This window comes from Mastomys coucha, unplaced genomic scaffold (assembly GCF_008632895.1).
Source record: "Mastomys coucha isolate ucsf_1 unplaced genomic scaffold, UCSF_Mcou_1 pScaffold21, whole genome shotgun sequence".
In the NCBI taxonomy this organism is placed as follows: domain Eukaryota; kingdom Metazoa; phylum Chordata; class Mammalia; order Rodentia; family Muridae; genus Mastomys; species Mastomys coucha.
The window spans coordinates 151,030,292-151,051,136 of NW_022196904.1; the positions used below are offsets into that span (position 1 = coordinate 151,030,292).

At 35.0% G+C, this 20,845-nt stretch overlaps 1 long non-coding RNA gene across 1 annotated transcript; it reads left to right on the forward strand.

The window, feature by feature from the left end:
• The first annotated feature begins 562 nt into the window (after positions 1–562).
• On the forward strand, positions 563–20,409 carry LOC116101115. The gene is made up of 3 exons (XR_004122785.1): positions 563–717; positions 7,710–7,830; positions 20,311–20,409. It is a non-coding gene; the product is annotated as an uncharacterized LOC116101115 (long non-coding RNA).
• Positions 20,410–20,845: the final 436 nt, after the last annotated feature.

A 20,845-nucleotide genomic window follows, 5' to 3' on the forward strand; every position in this document is an offset into this window, starting at 1 on the left:
ACTTATCCCAGCATGAAAGGGTGAGGTTCCCAGACACTGTGAACCAAGGGGCAGCAGTGTCACACTCACTAAGGAACCTCTTCAGTGTACTTTTCTTGATTTCTAAATTTTTTGATGATAACAGCTCTTGGAGAGCCAGAAAAATTGAGTGCGATTGTAAAGTGCCCATGGTTACTTTTGTTACCCTTTTTTTTTTTTTGTTACTTTTCTTTTACTTTCAGTTCACTACTCCTTATAGTCTCTACTTCCGAGGTCCTTATTGTCCCAACTTAGCTGGGAACTTATCAAGCCAGCTGCCCTGACTGCAAAAGGTTCTGAGTCTCAAGAGGTTTGTCCCTGTCCAGGCCTCCACCTGTTATGTCCGCCTCGACCAGCAAGAAAGACCCAACCAGAGCACTTCCTTTTAGCAGTTTATTCAGGAATGTTGTAACAGTCTTCTCCCTCCTGTTTCTCCCTCCTGCCTCTCCTGCCTTCTCCTGCCTCTCTCCCCTAACCTCTGGCTCTGGGGAGCCGTTACTTAAGCCCCGCCTTCCTGCCATCTAAGCCCCACCTTCCGGCCCACCCTCGGCCATTAAGTACTCCCAAGCTTAGCCAATCCCAATGGACCACGTGGCAAAAGGAATAGGTCACCAAATGTGGAAGCAACCAATGGAAGCAAGCTTAGCCAAATGAGGGCTTGTTTATGAGACTGCTTGCTCTTGGATCGGCTCTCCACAGGTTAGTATCTTCATGATGACTTAGTGAATTAGTGCCCATTCTACAGGCAAACAGAACAGACCCTCACAAGAGCTTCTTGACCATGCAAGCCAGCATCACTAAGTATCTCTTCTTTGTGTCTACACAACTTCCTGTCTACTCTATATATCTGTGTACCTTTTGGCATCTTGCTTTATTTATTGTATTTTAAATTCCCTCTCCCCAGAATAATATTGTTACTTCTTGTGTAAGACTCCATTGAGAAACATCAGGGCCTTTTTCTTCCTGGTGTCGAATCATTCCTAAGTCATTCTTACCTTACATGGTCAAGGTCACTTTCTTTCCATTTTCAAAACTGTATATATCTAGATTTTGTTTTAACTTTTTGAGACAGGTGTTGTATAGTCTATGTTAACCTTGAATTCATTGTATAAGTGAGACTATGGTCCTCCAGTTTGCATGTGTCTAGGGGTTGGATCATAGGCATATGATGAAAAGTTTCGGGTATATGGCTCAAGACAAACATAAAGGTCAGTTGTCTCTTTGTATAAAGGATTTATAGAAATTCAGGCTTAAGTTATAGAATAGAAGCCTCTTCTGTCAGATTTCAGGAGGAGGTTGGTTCTGGGACATGCAGTTCAAGGGTAGTTCATACTCTGTATTTGTAGCCAGACTGCTTCTTCTGGGTAGTAGAAGAAAGAACAAAGATCTTCTATCTCAAGGTAAATATACATGATCTCATTGATATGGAGGAGGTTGGGAAAAAGAGTCATTTAATTGATGTGAATCTATTATAAGGATTATGCCCCTGGAAGTCTCTGATAACTTGGATTCGGTTACTGTGGAACCTGTATTGAGAATTATCCCTGGGCTGGAATAAAACATAAGCTGCAGATATGCTTGGTCTGAGCAACTTTTGGTTTGGGTCTAACATGAGCCAATTCTAGATTCTAGGTTCCTTTATTCTTGTTACTAGTACTCTTGTAACTTAACTTAGTAAGGAGGTAACTAATCATGTTCTGTACTATTTATCTAGTTTCCTTACAGGCATTTTATTTGCCACCATCCCTGATCCCTTCAGACTTCTCTATTCTTTAGATCAAACTGCTTACCTAGTGTGTAGCTTCTCCACTTGTGGCAGCAAGTCAAAGCTTCGCCTGTTCTAATACCATTATATCCTTAAAAACAAATATATTTGATGAATGGAAATATTTTTAAGATCTTATGAAAGATTTTATTCACTACAACCCTAATGCAAGTTGTTTAAAACTTTATCTTCTTGTCTCCCATTTCTCAATCAGTACAAATCAGAATGGAGAGTCTGTGCTAAATATCACCTCAACCCAGAAGTTACCCATTTCAGAGATTTGTGTTAGACTCCAAAGTTTTAAAGACAACAAGATTATAAAGGTCTATATTCTATGCAGTCTGATTATATTACAATTCATATGCATTATATGTAAGCAGTTTCTAATTCTTGTGAATGGTAATGGCAATAAATGTGTTTTTGACATTTGAAACATTAAAACCACTGATTTTCCTACTCAAAATGTGAGAATGTAAAAGAACATATGTCCCTACTTGACTTCTGCACATTTATCTTTTGGTTTTTCTTTGACTTCAAAATATGATTCTATATTGTAACATTCTGTATATAGCTTTATTTGAGTGCCAGCTACTTTGATTCAGAATAGTTTGGATGTCAAACATCAAGGCAATATTGTGTTCACACAGATCAAACATGTTCCTTGAAGTCAGGATATAAAACAGTATTAACATCGTTGTCTCCTACCACCACCAAAAAGTTGAGTGATTACCCCTGTGTGTTCCCATTGTACTTAATATTAATACCTAGAGGGAATTTCTTATGCAGCATTATAAGTATCTTTAAGGAAGTTGTACAAAATGTTTTTATTGAATTACAACTCTGTTGTTGTGATGATTTGAACTTAAAGAAGCTCATCAGCATATAGTAGTTAATTCCTTTATTATACATGAAGAGACAACATTTATTTCTGTTAGTGTTTCTTTACCTAAGGTTTTGAGCACTGAAGATTTTGATGGCTTGGCAAAGCCAGGATTCTGTTCTCATGGCTCACAAGCAGGGAAGCTGTTAGTTATGTCCAGAGTATAGAAATCTAGAGGAAGTAAGATACTGTAGAACACGGTGGACAAAAGTGAAAGTTCAGTATCTGGCTTGGCTGTGTCCAAATCCCAGGTTTCCTATGAGTTAGACATGTGTTCACTAGTATCTTGGATTCTTTGACTAGAAAATAAACCTGATGTCAATGTGAAATAATTATCTGTGTTAAGGACTTTGAATTCTTTCTGTATGTAGTAAAAGAAAAATAAAGAATATTCTATCTCATGTATTTTTAAATAAAGAAATGTATTGAAAATAATATCCTGGGCAAAAGGATTTATACATATTCAATTTACTATTTTTCCCAATTAAGTTTATAATATTCATGCATATATATGCTGTTTTAAAAAGCATAATAATACCATCTTTTTAGCCAAATAATATTTCTATTAAAATAGTGTTATGTTCAACATGTAATAAATGCCTGATTTTATAAGTGTGAACCAACAGTGTGTGTGAAATGCAGTTGTGATGGTTTGTATATGCTCGTGCCAGGGGTGACATTATTAGAAGGTGTGGCCTTGTTGGAATAGTAGTGTCACTGTGGTTGTGGGCTTTAAGACCCTCATCCTAGCTGCCTGAAAGCCGGTATTCTGCTAGAAGTCTTCAGATAAAGATGTAGAACTCTCAGCTCTGCCTGCACCATGCCTACTTGGATACTGCCATGTTCCTGCCTTGATTATAATGGATTGAAACTCTGAACCTGTAAGCCAGGCCCAATTAAATGTTGTCCTTATAAGAGTTGCCTTGGTCATGGTGTCTATTCACAGCAGTAAAACCCTAAATAAGACAGCAGTCAGAATATAAAAGTACCTCTGAGACAAAGTCTTCTCTCTGATGCTCTAATATGATAGAGTTTAGTTGATAAAATAAAGATGAAATGTTACTGTGGCTGAAGAGAGAGGAGGGAGAAGGAAGGTATAACAAGAAAGTTTCAATAAGACTGGGGGTGGGGCAACTAAGGTTGTAAAGCAGGTAACATGACATCTCTGAAAAATCAGATCAGACTTGCTAAGTAAGGGAATGTATCTACAAATAAGCCTGGCATTATTGGGTAGATAGGTTTGAATATGAATTCCATTACTTGCCAACCTCCTGCACTGTTTCATGTTCCTACATAGTAAACTCTACTTTGATGTGATTTTTCCCTTAATTCCAAATTCTACTATTCTTTTTTCTCTCCTACATAGTGTTGACTATGTCTAGTTTTACTGTCTTCTCCATTTATTCTGGATTTCTAGTTTCCTGACCTCCATGCATACTCCAGGTTAAAAACAGAATACAAAAGACTTGAAGCTTTGATTCACATATGAAAGAACTTAAACTATTTGTCATTCTATTCTGTCTTAGAGTTTCCATTGCTGTTAAGAGACACTGTGACTAAGGTGACACATATAAAGAACAACATTTAATTGGGGCTGGCTTATGGGTTCAGAGGTTTAGCCTATGATCCTCAAGGTTGGAACAAGGCAGTGTCCATGTAGGCATGGCAGTAGAGGAGCTGAGAGTTCCACATCTTGATCTGAAGTTCTTTAGGAGAAGAATGACTTCCAGGCAGCTAGGAGGAGGATCTAAAAGCCCATCACCATAGTGACACACTTCCTGAACAATGCCACAACTACTGCAACAAGACCACACATCTTAATATGGCTAAGCATAGTCAAACCATCACACATTAGTATGATTATTCTAAAACTCCATCCATTTACTTGCAAATTTAATGTTTTTTCACAACTAAGTAAAACTCAATTCTATATATGTAGTATATTTTCTTTTCTCATTGCTTAGTTGATTGACATCTTGGTTGATAACATTTCCCAGATATTGTGAATTAAGGTGCAATGAGCATGGATATGCATTTATTTCTGCTATAGAATAAAACATTTTTATTGTTAGTTTCTGCAGTCAATTTTACATAAACCTAGAGACACCTGAGTAGCAGAGCCTCTATTGAAGAACTGCCTCTATCAGATTGGACTGTGGCGATGACTGTCTAACATTGTCTTGATTGCTAATTGATTTTGGAGACCCAAGCCACTGAAGGAGGCATCATTCCTAGGCAGGTGGGCCTGTGCTATACAAGAAAGGTAGCTAAACATGAGGCAGAGAACAAGCCAGTAAGCAGTATTTCTCCATGGTTCTTCTTAATATCTCCCTTCCAGATCTCTTCCAATGTTTCTGCCATGATTCCTTCCATAATGTGTTGATGTGTTGTTACCTAGAACATTAAACCAATAAGTCTTTTCTTGCCCAATATGCTTTTGGTCAGAGTGTTCATATATATATATATATATATATATATATATATATATATATATATATATATATACTCACACACATGCACACACACAAACACACACATTAGTAATTATATACTTAATATTACTTAAATATTAAGAGGCTACTTAAAAGCAGCATAGAATGAATCAGGAAGTAGAACAATTCAATCAGTGCAGTTCAGTTGAGTTCAGGAAATGCAGTGGAAGAAATGTGTGTGTGTGTGTGTGTGTGTGTGTGTGTGTGTGTATGTGTGTATTCAGTCAACAAAGTATAAGGGTTTCCTACAGAGATATCATCATTTTCTGTGGAGGAATTTAATTCATCCATATGCCTGTCTGTCAAGAGATCACATCAATTAAGGTAAAGTTAGTTTGTAGAATGGAGTAGCCATATTTGAAAGTGATATCTAAGTGAGAGGCATACAAAGTGATGAATCAGATTAAGATTTGACAGAATGAGTCAGAGATAGGATATGCCCAACTCTCTTTAGAACAGACTGGAAAAAGAGACTACTGTCTGTCTTCCTGTACTTAAGAGTAGCACAGAACGAATCAAGAAAGGAGTGCAGTCCAGTGAGTGCAATTCTGTTGAGCTTAGGCAATGCAGTGGAGTTCAGTTGAGCTCGGTTTAGTTTGGTGTACTTCAGCTGAGTGCAGTTGAGTATGCAGTTCTGTAAAGTTCTGTTAGATTTCTGCAGTCAGTGAAGCCTGCAGTTTAGCTGTGGACATCAAAGACAGGTTTTCCAAGGAGAGCTATTTGGTCAGAAGCCAAGAGAAGGCAATTTGAATCAGTCAGCTTGCAGAGGAGTTTTGAGCCAGAACCAGCCACCCAGAATTCAGATGAACTAGAAAGGGATGTTTCTGAGGCAGACAACAACTCAGTAAGCAGCATTATGCCATGGTTCTTATTCATTTCTCCTCTTCAGATTCTTTCCTGGGTTCCTGCCATGATTCCTTCCATGAATTGTTGACTTAATCCATCTAGAAAGTCACACTTTCATCTCTGAGTGGCATAGGGTCAGCTTATACAGCAGCAAGCCTCTGAGATGACAGTTACAATTTTCTGTTAATTTTATTCCTGATGTTAGTTATTTTTATAAGTTAGGCACAGTGAAACAACAAAAGTAGATCCTTCTATGGGTTGAAAGAAGTGTTTATTAGGAAACAATATGCTGGGCAATCTTTGAGAGTAGAGAATCTGTCAGGAAAAGCTTTCCAGCTTTTTGGAGGAAGATAGTGTGGGAGAAGTTAAGCTAGCTAGAGCAGCCTGTAGTTAGCAAGAGGTCTTTGATCTGTTTAGGACTGTGTGGGTTAATTAGTTACTAGATGCCCTACCTGGAGCTAGTTGACTGTAGTGGTACAGGGGTGGATATGAAAGTAGTGTCTTTCCTGATAAACAGAAACACCTCTTATCAGATTCTTGATGAATGCCCAGCTTAGATTTATGTTTACCTAGCATCAATCCTTCTGCTTTCCTGGTCACATGCCTGTCTGGGTAAGGTCCAGGTCATCACTAAAGAGTTGGTCAGCAGTATGATTATATTTTGCTGAGGTGGATTCATACAGTAGTTTTAATCTGAATTTGCCTAATCACTAAGGATGCTGAACATTTTTAAAGTGTTCACTAGACATTGTTCTTCTTTTTTTCTTTTTCTTTTTCTTTTTCTCTTCTTCCTTTTTTTTCCAGACAGGGTTTCTCTGTGCAGCCCTGGCTGTCCTGGAACTCACTCTATAGACCAGGCTGGCCTCAAATTAAGACATCTACCTGCCTCTTAAGTGCTGGGATTAAATGCATGCACCACCACTGCCCAGCTGACATTGCATTTCTTGTTTTGAGAATCAGTTCCATACTTCATTTTTATGGAAAAATCTGAAATATAATTATATTACTTCCTCTTTCCCTTATTTTCTTCCAACTTTTCCCATTTTCCCCACTTCTTACATTAGTTTTCATCATGTTGCTGTTTTCAGTTTTATGTATAGTCTAGAACTTAATCCTTTGTCAGATATATAGCTGAGAAAGATTTTTGCTGCAGACAGCTTTGTTAATAAAACAACAGTTTCATTTATTATGTAAAACTTTTTTAATTTCACAAGGTCCCATTTATTTACTGGCTGTTGCTTTTACTTCCTATACCATGAGAATATTACTCAGAAAGTTCATACTTGTTCCTATAAGTTGAAGTATACTCCCCTACTTTATCCTTTAGCAAGTTTAAAATATCTACTCTTGGGTTGATACCCTGGATCTATTTAGAGTTCAGCTTTGTGCTGAGTGAGAGACAGGGATTTAGTTTCATCTCTCTGTGTGTTGAAATCCAGTTCTCTTAGCCCCATTTGCTGAAGATTTTGTCTTTGATCCAACATGTATTTTTTGATCTTGTTAAAACTTAGATAACTGTATTTGTTGAGGCTAATATCTGCAACTTCTGTTTTGTTCCACTGATATGTAGGCCTTATTTATGCTGCTACTATAATATTTTAAAGATTTTGTCTCTGTTGTAGATTTGGAATTGGGGTAGCGTCTCTCATAATATTCTTGTTGATTTGGATTGCTTTGGCCATTCTTGGTTTTGTCATTGTTCTTGCAGACATATAAATACTAAAGGAAGAAGGAATGAAACATCCATGAACAAATGTGTAAATGTTCAGGCAAGTAAGCTAATTGAGAAGAAGTCATGAACGTGCATGGATCTGTACCGAGGCATAGAAGTGAGTTCCAGGAATTGTAAAGGCACTAGGCTGAGGTTTAGAGTACAGCCTTTGTTGCTGAATGTGGGTAAGCCGTCTTCGATTTCTACGATTTAAGAAGTTAAGAAAGAAGGATCCTATTCTCAGTCTACCCTGGAATACTAGTAAAACCCCAACATCAATCACAAACCACAGTGGAGTTTTAGTGGTGTATTAAAATTAGAGAAGCTGACCTTGAGGTTCTGGACACACACACATGTCTTTAAGTCAGACATGAGCCTAAATTGTACATAAGAGTCTCTGATGTTCACTGAGGGACTATAGAGAGGGATATGATTCCAATGATTGGAAATACCATATCTTATCAACTTGTTAGAATAGCAATGTGACTGGTCAAATGTTGTCAGGAATGTCACGAATGTTCCTGAACTTTTTGGTCTCAACTTCTTTCTATTGTTCACACACCCGCTTTGACCACTTTTAAGCCAAAACATTTTTTATACATAATATTAATTTTTCTGAGTAGAGAAATCACTAAACATTTATGTCTGGGTTGATGTAAACCTTGTACCCTACTGATTTCCTTACTCGGTGGACTATATTCTAATCACAAGGATGTCAATACTTCTCTTAAAAAATATTTAACAAGTGGGTTGATGAAAAGATAGATAATCCAGAATGCAGCTGCACAGCAAAACCTTTCCTCCAAGCTGTCAGCCATTGTTTTGCCCCAGCTCTGACACTTAGAGCAGACTCCGATGCCCATCTTTAAATCTTGTCTTCCTAAGTGCCTCTCTTGTATCTTACTCCATCAAGCTATCTCTCCAGGCTTGCTGGAAGAATCTCATAATCTTATCCCTTCTAGAAGAGGAAGCCCATTCAATTCTTCCTGGGTAAATGCAGGACAGATGGACTTTGGAATTGTTTGGGTCTGCTTATTTAGTGCACACTTCTGTACTGTTTAATCAACTACAAAAACCACTAGACTTGTTTTTTTTTTTTTCATTTCTTTTCATTCACACAGAACAGAATGATTGAAAGGTATAGAAAAGTGCTATAAAGGTTACGCATTGGATGTTCAAATATACTAATGTGCTGAGCTCTCCTTTCTACAACATATTTAGAGTTATTTTGTACATATATCCCTGGCTACTAAATAAGAATGCTGGAATTGGCATTAGTCATGAAGACATTAAAAACCATTTTTCCAAATCTTCTATGATTGATGTATTTGTATGGCAACACTGATAAAATAAGATAGACCCATCCTAACTCATTTAAATAAATTAACTTGACCAAGACAGGTAACTATTTGTGCATATTCAATACTAAAAAAGATAGCTTGGGTATTTGATATGCTCAGTAAACTTTCACTGAACTACTTCTTCAGATAGAAATTATTATCATTATTATTTAGTCATAATGTTCTAATTTAAAATGGACATTGACTTTAAAAGCCAATTTCATATCAAAGATGACCCAATTGGTAAGGCACTTGCTACCAATCCTTATGAATTCAGTTAGATCTCTGGGACACACATAGCGTTCTCTCACCTCATGACTACATGCATTCTGCCGCACTTGTATTCCCAGACATTCACACACAGAGAGAGCAAATAAATATGTAAGTATAAAATATTATAAGCTCTATTATTTCCTATGTTTAGTCATAGGAGAATGGATAGAAGGGAGTGGGGACAGATTTGATTAAAATACATTGTATATATATATATATATATATAAAATTCTATAACAATAAATACAAATACATTATAAAACTAAGCAACAATGAAAATTTCTTCTTAGTGTACAATGTTCACTATGGTGCTAAACCAATTTTTTTAAACAGTTAAGTTAAAATAAAAGAATTATGGTTTTAGATGAGCCAGAGGCAAAGAATTAATGAAAAACTTATCCTGTTGTGAGACCTAGAAAATTAGAATCTATAAAATGGATGTTATATTTAGCACTGTCAAATCTATTTGAAATTTATATGTTAGAGATTGTTTTAAGCTTTATTATGTCCAGCTTAGTACTAAGTATGAAATAACATGCTCAAGAGTATGGAAAAAAACATATCCTTAAATATAATAATATTTAAGAATATATTATGTATGTTAAAGCTTAGTTTTCATTAACCAGTCATTAAAAATAGATTGTATACTTTTAAGCAGAGAAACGGGTGTATATAAACCACACAAACTTGAAATCAACAGACTACTGAACATATGCTGTATATTGGACAGATTTCCCAAAAGAAATGTTAGAATGACAATCAGCATCTTCAATTTCCCATGGTTAGTATTTGACATTACAAGCATTCAATAACATTGTTCCTAGGAAAGACACAAGTTGACAGGAGCATATCATCTGGTATTTCAACACATTCATTTGGAGATATATTTGGGTTGGAAATAGAACTGTTCCCCCAACTCAATGATTAAAAAGATAGGAATTTTTCACTTTTGATGTGTAAGTGGCCAGATCAAGATTAGATTTCAAGGTCATTTGTTATCTATAGTCTGTGCTCCATAAAACCCTTTCTTTCTTTTCTTCCTTCCTTCCTTCCTTCCTTTCTTTCTTTCTTTCTTTCTTTCTTTCTTTCTTTCTTTCTTTCTTTCTTTCTTTCTTTCTTTCTTTCTTCTTTCTTTTTCTTTCTTTTCTTTCTCTCTCTATCTCTTTCTTTCTTTTTTAAGGATAAAGGAACAAAAAAGGGAGATATGACTTCTTCACTTTCTAGCACAGCCATCTCAAATACATCTGTGAGCTTTGGGTCCCCAAAAGACTGTTGTGGAAAGAAATTTTCAATATTTGCCTGTCTTTATATAGATATGCTTAAATATAACTTAATTGGTGTATGTATGGTGCATGAACAAACTATAATACTGTGCAACTGCTTAGCTTAGAGTTTGCTATCTTTCTCTCTTTTTTCTTTCTCTCCCTTTCTTCTTACCTTTTCTTTCTCTTTTTTTCTCATTTTGTGGAAAATACTGTATTTTCTCACATAATATATCCTGATTACATTTTCTCCTCCTCCTACTTCTCCAAATTTATCCTCATCTCTTCTTACATCCAGGTCTACTACTTTTTTGTCTATCATTATAAAAGAACAGGATTCTAAGAGATAATAGTAAAATATAACAAAATAAAATATAATATAAAACAAAATGTGTTACATCAGAGTTGGACCAAGTCAAACTGCCCAATGAAAGAGTTCAACAAAAGGCAAAAGAATTATAGAACCACTTACGTGCAAGAATTCTATAAATGGACCAAACTGGAAGCCATGTATGTGTGGGGAAGAGCTGGAGCAAACACACATAGGCTCCATGCCCCAGTCTCTGAGTTCCTATGATCTTTGTTCTTGTTGACTTAGAAAGTCCTGCTTTCTTGGTATCATGTAACTCTTCTGTTCTTTATGCTTTTTCTGCTTCCTCTTCCACATGGTTCCCTGAGCTCTAAAGGGAGGGACTTGATGGAGATATTCCAGTTATGGCTTAGTATTCCAAGATCTCTCATTCCCTGCATAATGTCTGGCCATGTGTTTCTTTGTTCATTCCCATCTGCAACAGGAAGAAGCTTCATAAAGGTACTTTTCAAGACCTGTCACTATATGTCTCAGTAAGGGTTTTTATTGCTATGATGAAACATCAAGCCCAAAAGCAAGTTGAATAGGAAAGGATTTATTTGGCTTATGTTTCCACATCACAGTTCATTATCAAAGGAAGTCAAGAAAGAAGAAACAGGGCAGGAAACTGAGGCCCCATGAAGGATGCTGCTTACTAGCTTGATCCTCATGGCTTGCTTCATCCTACCTTCTTAAAGAACACAAGACTACGAGTCTAGGTATGACATAGCCCACAATAGTCTAGTCCTCTTCTGTCTACCACTAATTAAAATAATAAACTTACAGGATTATATATAGACTGATCTTATATAAGCATTTTCTCAAGTGAGATTCTCTACTCTCTTATGACCCTAGCTTGTATCAAGTTGATATAAAACTAGGTAGGACCTACCTATGTACAAATCAAGATGAGAAATAATGACTATAAAATCTATATATAGCTCACCAAAGTGAGAGAGTTTCTATTGATTATGCTGCATAACATAAAACTGGTAATGGAAGTGGAAATGACGTATTTCTCTGCCCTGACCACTGTATAGGATGGATGTTCAGTTTCAGGCATGTACTGTAACATCCTTTTAACTTTAAAGATTACAGTGACATTATCTCACCAATAGACATTTAATTACTGTCAAAGATCCACAGATAACATAGAGTTTACTTAAAGATAATTATAATTTGTTTATGGGGACCCAACCATTACTTAAGTATTTTGTGTAAGACTCTGTGAATTTGCAGGAGAATCAGTTAATTTTTGTGGATTTAAGTTAATTTTGAAAATCTCAGAATTTTGCTATTTTTTAATAGGAAAAAAACCTATGCAAGTGATATGATAAAATTACCCAAATCTTGCTTTCAAATTCACCAAGTTGGAAAGTTGTAGTGTCACTGGACTTACCTAAAACAATTAAGTATAACCCAGAGAACTATGTTCATGTCTGTCAATTACTGAGTACATCAGGAGTACTGATAAAACAACACTGCGAAGGCATCTTGCTTCTTAATGTTATTCTTATGCAGTCCCAGGGGGGTTTACTCACTATTTCCTTGGGGGCTTAATAACAGAATTTTTAAAACCACTTGGTATACTGTCCAGTTGAGTTAAAACAACTCAACATTCCTTTCATTGCATTGATGGAAGATAACCAAGACTCCAATGAGACTGCATTATAGAACACATAATGTAGCTGAAGTGTTTGAGTAAAATGTGCCTGCCAACGTTGGTACAGAGGCTTCCATGATCCTTCAGTGACCTTGCCAAAAATCTTTCAATATTTTAGTTTCCAGGTTATATTATTTTTTCTTTAAGGACATGTGTAGAGTCTTCACCTGATATCAAAACAATATTCTCTTCCCCCTACTGTAGGATCATTGTATTATCTATCTATATTACTATAGATTCTAGAATATAGAATGTGTATCACTAACTAAACATACCAACACACTCCAAGACAATAAGATAGATGCATCTTTATGCTCCCTGACTGAGCAGAGCAGTGCTATCACATAGGAAGCAAACATTTATTATGCTTTAGGTATATTTAGAATTCCTCATGTTCTGCCACCTCCAGTTTGAGGACTCCTTATTAAGAGTACAAGGTTCTCTGTGAGCTCAATGACTCAATGTTAGTCTTTCATAACAGGTTTATAACTCACTGTGAAGATTTTAATCATTTCCCTGGAAGAATATATGTCTTCACAGAACTCCCATAGGTTTCTGGTTTGAGTCTTGCTACATTTTCGCCCTTTGTTTGTATCTATCTTTGATTGTAACTATCACATTCAGTCATGCTCTAAACACACAGTCACTTACATACCTACTTAGTGTAAAGAACATGCCGGGTGATTTATCTCTCCTCATCTCTCTTAACTATCACAATGATTTTATGATAAAGTATCATTGAAAACATTTAAATATCATCTTCCAATGCTTACCTTAATAACTTTATAAAGTAATTGCAAAATCAGAACTTGTCTTGATTTTACTCCACTGCACACATCTTGATTTTAGCTTTAGTTTTGTGAGTCTGACACCCCATGTGCTTCCCTTTTCCATATGAACTGTCCCTTAATACTTCCGATACATTGTCAAAATGTAACTGAAGATGAAAGTGTTCCTGGTGTCATGTAATTTGGCTATTCCCCCACAGCTAAGAAATTTTTATAATCCCGTGAGTCTGGGCCAAATATTTATTATTTTTATTCATTTACCAATACAATTTTACTCTGTTGACTAAATGAATATATACCCAATTGAATATCACCATGTCTAATTGTACGAAAAGCTGTTAGCCTTCAAACACTGCAGTGTCTTTAGGAAAAAAGGTTGGAGAACTTCCGAATGAAAAAAATAAAAAAGAGATTACTCCAATCTTATGGACAAACCAGACAGAAGGCAGTAAGTACATAAGCCGGCATCCTTCTTGGTGCCTTACTTTCACACATATGCCACTGAAAGATCCCCTAGCTAGCAGCGGCCTTCAGAACTGTGGAGAAGCTGCCTTCCTTTGGGTGAGCTCCTTTGAATAAACTTTGGATCAATTTTTTTCAAAAAAATTTAGGCTACTCTATTTTTTTTTCTGTACAACTGTTTAAATTTTCAGAATTTAGAAACAGGGGCCATGGAGAAGTAGATATTAATGGTGCTTCAGGCTGAGTTTCTTCTTCTCTTCCTTTCCCCCACTGTTCCAGTATCCCCAATATGATCTCTGTCAGAGCACAGTCTGCATTTGGCTGGAAATCCTCCTTTTTTTTTTTTTTTCTGAAAATAAAAAGAGCAGAAGACAACAACAGACTTGGGATATTTAAATATACCCCATATGGGAAGGGCCAACAGTTACCCACAAATTTAGGCTCAAGTAAGTTGAATGCTATTTTCAGTCATTCCAGAAAGTGGAAATATCCTTTTCTTTTTTGGTTATAATAATCAAATTAGCAAATCTAGATGATATATCAAATAAGCCTGAGATAAACTGTTCATATATATATATATATGAATCTTTCAATTAGAACTTAATATTATAAAACTCTGCAGGTGAACACTTACAAGTATATACAGAAACTGATAGCAAGGTGATATCAAAATATTGTAGAATTCATACGCAAATTGGGATGACTGACCTGTGTTCATCAACAACTCACAGCTCAAAAACATACTAAAAAGAAATTAAATATTTTAACAGTAATATATGAAGATATTAATCTCCAGTTTACTTTGATGGGACAAAATCTAAAAGCAGACATCTCCTTCCTGGACTTCTCTTTCCTAATAATTGATTTTAATGTCAAATTAAAGATCAGCACTCTGTCAGCCAGGATCGGAGCCTGCGTGTTACACTAGAGCATCTTTTGAGCTAATGTGTAAATCTCAGATTGGGTTGAATGGTCATGTTTTCCTGATAGCCATGGACTGGAGTCAGATGCTTCACTTAGAAAAAGATTTATTCGAACGGTGGAACATTAGACATTGATAAATAAACTTATCTTCCTAAAGGGAAATAATTGCTGTGAACCTGATTCTCCACATGCAGCGTGGACTTAATTACTTCATTCACTTGTGTGTTCAGAAAAGGGTCTTGATGTATAGGAGCTCTGAGCTCAGGTTTTATGGTCTCTGATTTTAAATAAATATTGATGTGCAGGTTAGCTGTTCTGCATGTGTGCCTTTCCTAGGATTATATTAGGTTTCCTCCCTTTCCATAATTCAGTGTTGTAACAAGGAGTCAGGCACATTATGTGATCAACAGCAACTTGATTTCACAGCAATTGCTGAACAGTACACTTTGTCCTCTGACATTTGGATGTATATTTTGTGAAGAGAGTTTTGTTAGCCTAACTCCTTTGTTTATCAAGGAGTGACCGACTCTGGCAAGTTATTTGTGATTTGTATGTACTTGTAACATAATGTAATTTTGCAATAATATTCAAGTTGTCCTCATGAATTAATTACAAAACTCAGGATTGTTAATGTTAGAATGGCTTCAGGTTATGGGAGGATTATTGGAAGTACAGTGTTACTTACATCCATTGGATTGCACACTAACATTAGAGTGATATTCTGACACAGGTTTTTTTCTCAGATGTCATGATTTGAGTCATTATTAAATTTTTTTTTTAATTATTCAAAATTTACAGTATAAAAAATTAGTAGTCATTTCTTAATATACAAAGATATAAACTGACTAGTGAAAAATATCACAAGCCTCTAGATTATTATCCAAAGGATAATGGAAACCTCCAAAGTATTTGGTGCATGTATATATTTCATCATCTACTGATATTTTATCAGAAAAATTATTTTTACATAATTCAAAACCAACCTTAATAACCAGTTAGCAAATCTAGCAGAAACTTCAAAATGGCAAGTTAAAATTGTAGTGTTTTCAGTAGATGGTATATTACCTCATCACTGACCTTGTACTGAAAATTTAATTTGAGCCCCATTAATAATAATCTCTGCTTATACCCACTTTTCATGAAATAATAAAGAGGGCTTTAATCATAACATTATTTAGAAAGCTTCTCATTGAGAACAAATGCAGAAGCAACAAAGACTAAATCTTCACAAATAGACATGAAACCAACTTTTGTTACATGCAGAGAATATTTTCAAAATTGTGCTAGAGTTTTTATGTGTCTCATCCCAGCTCATTACCTTTTACATTTTATATATGTATATATATATGTATACATGTATATATATGTGTGTACACACATATATATAAAATGTTTATATATATAAAATGATTTTTCTTGATCTTTAAGCAGGATACTTTACAAGTTTGAAAACATTTAGAAAATGGTAAATTTGTTTTGCCCCCAATCAATCTTTACCCAAATGTATATTGCATATTAAAGAGAGCAAGTGAATATGGAGTACATTAATTTTTATTTAGTCCAATCAGTCCAGTCATGTTTAGGAAAATATAAGTTTAATTGTCAGAAAAACAAGATGTTAATTTTCATACCAGTTTAATTTAAATAACAATTGTTCAAGGCTGGGTTTAATTAATTATCATATTCAGGCAGCATATAGATTTGCTATTCATTCACATGTATGAATTGTATATGTTTTTATGTGTAAGAAATATTACTGGATATCAATTTAGAATAAGGGAGAACTGGCTTTCTTATACAATTTACCTTTATGTTATTACTTGATAATATTGTCCCATTTGCCATGCACAATGGGCTAGGGAAAATTGGTAACCTACAAAATAAAACATTCAGTGTGGTTGAAGATTTCGTGTACTTGGTATATTTATATAAACTAGAATGTGGCAGCTGACCAGCAGATTCCTAGAAGTTTTAAAGAGACATACACATCCAGAGTATCAAATCTTGGAAAAGAAATATGCAAACATAATAGAAGATCATATTTTAAAGCTACTTATCTCATAAAAGACTAATAATCAAAATATAAACTGAAGTCAACACAAGTCAATAGCTTACAGTTGATTACTTAAACAATATAAAATGTAATGGAGTTCAACATGCATTTCTTAAGGAAAAACATGAAAATGGCAAATAAAAATAAGAAAATTGTTCAACATCACGAATTATCATGGAAATGCAAATCAAAATGAGAGTGGAATTTGACTTCACAGCTGTTAGAATGGCTACCATTAATAACCAAATGAAAACAAGGATTGTTTAAGTTGGGACAATGAGGGAAGCACACATAGGTGAAAATTTAGACTCATACCATCATTTTACAAATCTATATGAAGTTTCATCAAAATTAAAAATAAATCTACTATGTGACCTAGCAATTCTACCAGTTCTCTATTGAGAACTGGTTTACATCATTTTGAGCAAAGTATCAAAATATATTTTGTCTCTCTTGAGGATGGGTGAGTAAGATGGAAATTAACAACTTGTGTGATGGAAGTTCGATGCAAAAGTAGGAAATAAATTGTTACACTGAAGATGCAGGCAACTAAACCATGGTTTAGAGAGATTTTGATGCATGGAGTCCTTGTTCTCATACTTCATCATCTCTCTGTGTATTAAGGAAAATGTGGGAAAGTTTAAATATAAGGCAATATTTTAGAGGAGAATTAAAACAGACTCTGAGAAGACTTAGGAAGGATTTACAGGAAGAGATGAAGGTGAGATAGAATTAAGATGACAGTGGTTTAAATTCAAGAATTTTAGCAAAGAAAGCAATGAGAGAGAATAAACGAGGAGCAGTTTTCAAAGCCTGGACAAGAGGAAGAAAACATAGTCGTCACAGAGGATAGCACCTAACATTAACAGTACTAATGCGAATATGTTTAATGATGTAGCCGGGTAAGTTACAAGAGATAAAGGGTTTAAACACACCATTAGTTAAACAGGATTGAGAGCCTGGTGATTTCCAAGATGCCGGATATCTTTATATAGTGGGAACTGAAAAGAGACAAGTGATAGATATGATAATAAAACTGCTGGCTTTTGGTCTTAAAAACAAGTTAGAATTTTCTGCAAACAGCCAAAAAATATTGAATGACTAAGAAACTGACAGAAAAATTGTTATCTGTCAGAAAATAATAAATCAGTACCTAGAAAATCTGACTAAGCTAAAGCTCACAATTTTTAAATATTTTATTTATGAAAGTTCATTTTGTGTGACTCTTAGATATGGAAAGATGTCACCTACGGAAGTAAATATATATTTTACTCAAGGGAACAGTTAATACAAACAAACATACAAATGAAAAAGTGTGTGGACTGTAAGGAAGCAGCTATACAATAGAAATAGACATTGAAGCAAACTGTAGGGATGCTGACAAAATCACCCGTAACCAACAATTTCTGGTGTTACAATATGTAATAAAATAACTCCCACGAGTATCAAGAGAATATGTAAAGCATACCAACAGAACTCAAATTATGGTGTCCTGCTAAGTAATCACATATGATTAACTTGCTTCACCGTCTATGCATTAGAATGTCACAGGTCTTTCTACCATTGCTATTACTTAATCAGAGTCCATTGGCCTCATGATATTCTTTAAGCCTGTATGAATCTCCTACTGGAAATTAAAAGAAGATATGCCTTCCAAATGACTAGTTTGAGGACAAAGTTTTTATATCCAAAAATAGAAAATATGGGGGGAAATGAAGCCAAAAAGTTAAAAATATGAAATTGGATAGCTAGTAAAATAGGATGATAAAAATAAAGATAAGTGGATTCTTTGTAAGAATCCAAAATGAGTTTTGTTCTCCTTTAAGCCTGAGAATCTGCATTAAGTCATAAAGAGACTCTTAACTAATTTCAGGAACTTAAATAAAACTAAAACTATTTAACTGTACAAACAAAAATATGAACATAGAACTGAAGAAACAAAGGCAGGCCTGGAGGTTGAATGCCAGAGTAAAGTGTGAAAGCAAAAGGTTGTTCATGAAGACCACATGTTCAAAATATTTTGATTTTGAAAGTTCCAATTTTTCAGGTACAGTTTTACCTGCAGGAATTTACATTAGATGGAGGAAAAGAAGAGTGTGAGACAGACACAATCATTCCTGTCACTTGAATAATGGTTTAAACACATTTTCACCCCAAATATATAATAGAAATTTGGCTATGCAATCTGCAGAATGTGTGTATCTTGGTCTACTGTGCTAGAAGTTAGGAATGTGTTAATATTTAAAATATATTAAGATGTTTATGATTTATTTCAATTTAAATCATTAATCTATAAGGCACATATAGCATGATTAATATATTGGTGTATACTCAACAAATCAAATGGAAGGGTGTGCCCTGGGCTGTTAAAAGTGGTGTTTTGGGAAGCAAACAAAGAATATATTTGTTAGAATTGAAAGTGACAAAAATCAACTATCAAGGATAATAGCTGTCCTATTTAACCAAAATGTCCAGAGAAAGGTTAGTCCGGGGCTTCAAACAGTGTGAGAAAGACTTCAGATTTTACTTTCAGCAAAATCTGCTTAAACACTTCAGATGGTATGTAATGATTTGTTTCTTTAACTTACATATCTTCGCTTCTTGCAGGTCCATGTTTCTGTTTTCTTATAACTGAAAACTATTCAAAAGACCAGCATTTATTTCTGTAGCAGTTCCAGAAAATGTTTGTTTTCAAGCATGTGTTATTTTAAAAAATAGACAGGTATTATTTAGTGTGTGTATATATGCAAACTTATACATACATGCACACATTTAAAGTTGTCCATTAACAAATGTATTCTTTCTTATCTTTTCCTTCAGATAGACAATAAGGATACAATTTAAAGGAAGAAATATCTTCTATGTTTCTAAAAAAAACTCCATAATTGCAAAACAAAATATATTTAAATGTAAAGCATTCAATAACAAGATGGATTTTAACATGCTATTCACTTACATATTTTGCAGTAAAATAAATAAAAAGGTGTTAGGCAAAAATTTCTTTGTCCTATACTATAACAGTAAGTAGAAAACATGCTTATGTTGCTATTTTGAGTTAGAAAACTCTGGGCACTATCATAGGTGTATAATTAAAGGAAAGACTGGTTATTATGCTGCTTTTAAATTTAAATAATTTTAAATCATATATATTTGAGTTTTAAATACAAAAATTAAAGGTGTTCTTTTTTGTGTGTTTGCAAATTATAGAGGAGATTAAGCTAAGCATATAGGTCTTTAGGATTTTGATGTAAGAATCACCCTGGCACCAGTGAGACTTGCTTCTCTAATAGTCACAACACAACCCTCCCACCTCCAGCATAATGTCAGGGTATTTCTTGTGTAAGTTGCAAAACCTTTAAAGAAAGAAACACACTTGATTTTATCTTCTACAAATGTAAAATCATATTCATAAATGGCATGTAATGTCTAAATTCCAAGTAGAAATTTCTTTAATTGGATATTTTTCTTTTCATGTTTCCACCAGGTTGTTAAAAATGGAAATAGCATACAAGCGAGCTAGAGAACCTCTGTTCAACTGGCCTCAAATATTTACTGATAATAAAGCCAGGAGAAAGTTGCTAAATGTCTCTGCCTCCCAGGTTTTGCCTCGGCTCAGGAACAATAATACCCCACACTCACCCTGTGCTTGCTGGGCACAGTGGATCTCCTAATCAGTCCTTTGTACAAATATACCTGGGACACTGCAAACTCTCCAAAGGCTCCTTTAACATATTGCAGGTTTCAAAGGCTAAATAGAAGCTAAGGCAAACCTTCGTCCCTCCACCACTTTACTCTTCCCATTAAACTCCATGTAGTGAAATGAATGCTTGCATCCCGGACACTCTAAAAATGGCTGAGGAAGGAGATCGTTTCTGGGAATAGACATATTTCCCAATTGGGATGAACTGACAAGGAGGATGGAGGTTCATCCTAGAAAAACAATCAAATGAGCCCTTTACCACCTAAGAAGTCCCCAAAGACTCCATCGGAAATGAAGGCGAACATGACAGGAAGAGCAA